Source organism: Sardina pilchardus, chromosome 15, assembly GCF_963854185.1.
Source record: "Sardina pilchardus chromosome 15, fSarPil1.1, whole genome shotgun sequence".
In the NCBI taxonomy this organism is placed as follows: Eukaryota; Metazoa; Chordata; class Actinopteri; order Clupeiformes; family Clupeidae; genus Sardina; species Sardina pilchardus.
This window is the reverse complement of record NC_085008.1, coordinates 714,798-717,297: the sequence shown is the minus strand read 5'-3', so window position 1 is coordinate 717,297 and position 2,500 is coordinate 714,798. Positions and strand designations below refer to the sequence as shown.

Genomic DNA, 2,500 nt, shown 5'->3' with positions numbered 1-2,500 from the left:
CCACTTCACAAGCCGTTCACTCTCCACACACACCGCGACTGGATTTGAAGGCTCATGCAGGTCGTCTGTCAACATCGGCAAAATCTACTAATCGAGGTAAGTTCTAAAATAAATATTTTCCACAGCTCGATCTGTGCGTGTATCTGTAGGTGATATTTTGTAAAATGATAGGAACTGGTTATTCCTTTGATAAATGGTTGGCTAATAAGCTAACATGTTAGCTATATGACAGGGGGGATTTAGAGGCTCATTTACACTATCTGGATTATTTGAATGAACACATACATCTGTAATAGATATATTTACTGACAGGGCACAAATGGAGTGTTTAAATCCTAGGTAAGGAAGTTATTGGTTGCTTATAGATTTTGAAGTAGCAGCTAGCTGCTAGCAAGCTAAACAGTTTCTGAAACGAGGGGACTGGCGTTTGCGCCATCGAAGGAATGTGTTATATAATGCAGATTACTATTTGTGTATAATACTCATAGTAAAGAACTGCAACAGATACTGTTTCTCACTCATAAGACCACCATGTCCATGAGGATCGCACATTAAACCTGCCAGTTCTTGATGCTGTTGGTTATGGTTAGCTAACTCAGTGACACAACTGTGTGTCGAACGGTGCTGCTGCAACCGTCAAGGTGAGGCTGAGAGATGCCTATGCAGAGCGGGGGTAGGCTGACATATCTGCAAACGTAGACGACCAGTGCCATCTATTCCATTTACTGTAATAACTCTATTCATCTTGCCGTCACTCTGACATCAAATAGCGTTACATATGAAGCTTCAGCCTCTGTATGAACACTTTTGTATTTCTATACAACATTTTGGAGGCCAATATGCAGACTATTTCATGAGTAGTTTGTGCATGGGCATTCTATCATGTCTCCATTTATAGTTTCCCGTGTTATTTATATATATATTAAAAATCAACAACAAGTATTAGTATTAAATGGATATGGGGGGAAGAGGGAGGGGTTGTGCATACACACATGTATACACACAGAAATAGACAGGCAGTCAGTCTAGAAGTTGTATCTTGTCGAGGAGGACTACAGTACCATTTATTTTTGTATTTTTGTATTTCACCAATTTCAGACTTCCTCTATTGACAGAAGCAGAGAGATGGTTTTGCAAGGGCTGATTCGATACCTGTGTGAGAAACCAGGAGACTTAATCCAGGAGTACAGTGTAAGTATCTGTGATGATATAGTGTACTGTACTAATCTATTCTGGTTTATATGTACAGACTCATAGAATGATCTTTTGTATTTTTGTGTGCTCTACAGTGAGAGGCAGCGGTTCAAGAAGACTTCATCAGACCTCAATCCAACAGAACACCTTTGGGATGAATCAGTGGAAACTGAGAGCCAGTCTCCTCATCCAACATCAGTGTGTGACCTCACAAATACGCTTCTGGAAGAATGGTCGAAAATTCAAATGAACACACTCCTAAACCTTGTGGAAAGCCTTCCCAGAAGAATAGAAACTTTTATACTGTAGCTGCAAAGGGTGGACCAACGTCATATGGATTAAGAATGGGATGTCACTCAAGTTCATATGCGAGTCAAGGAAGGCAACTCAGTACTTTGGCCAATATAGGCTAGTGTAGTGAGTAGAACGATGCTGCGGTCGTCTTGGAAGGTCATCTTTTGTATGTCAGGTTAAATGTACACTGAATAAATGTTGTTAATTGAAATACTGATTGTCCATTTGTGTATAAACACCACATACCACATCTTTTGAAAAAATATGGTAACAGACTTACTTTAAACATGCGTAACTGCTCAAAATAAGTGAGGCAATTATATTACGCATGATTTTATCATGTGAAATAAACCAGAAAAAATCAAGGAAATTTCCTTGATTTATTTTGAATATGCTTAATTGCATTGAGATATTTTACACAACTTTTTTTTGATATACATGAATAATTTGAGTAAATTTCCATGATTTTTTAAGACTATTTTCTTGAAAATAAAAGGGTTATATTTTCCCCTAATATTTTCAGTCGTAATAAATTGCCTCAATTTTTTCTTGCATTTCCACTGTGTCATTTTTTACAGTGCATTACAGAGAACGGTAAACTACAGCACTACACATTGTATTCCAATTATTACTAATGGTCCTTCTACAGCAAATATCTCCACGGCTACTGACAGTGCTGCACTGAAACTTCACAACAGGACGTGGAGCGCGGCTGCTTATTATGGGATATCGGCCGCATCTCAGCTTCTTGGTCCAATTGCGCTGTCGAGGTTACGAGCTGGAAAATGCATAAAAACAGGGCTGTAATGTAGTGGTTTGGTGCATTGTGACTCATTACACTTTTTAATTTGCGGTCAAAGTTTAGAGGTGTACATGTGTGCGTGTGTGTGTGTGTGTGTGTGTGTGGGCAATACAGAGAAGGGTATGAGGGTGGAAAATTCGAACCGGAGGTTTTTCAGTTTCAAAGAGGCCCCAGACGTACGTGTGTGTGTGTGTGTGTGTGTGTGTGTGT

General features: G+C 39.2%; 1 long non-coding RNA gene across 1 annotated transcript in view; it reads left to right on the top strand.

Annotated features, from left to right (window-relative positions):
* The window catches only part of LOC134102621 (uncharacterized), a 1,851-nt gene extending 241 nt beyond the window's left edge, over positions 1-1,610 (top strand). Inside the window, exons 1-3 of the long non-coding RNA XR_009941531.1 lie at positions 1-96; positions 1,099-1,191; positions 1,290-1,610. The exon at positions 1-96 is cut by the window's left edge and continues 241 nt beyond it. This is a non-coding gene — a long non-coding RNA (uncharacterized LOC134102621). The remainder of the gene's footprint in view (positions 97-1,098; positions 1,192-1,289) is intronic.
* Positions 1,611-2,500: the final 890 nt, after the last annotated feature.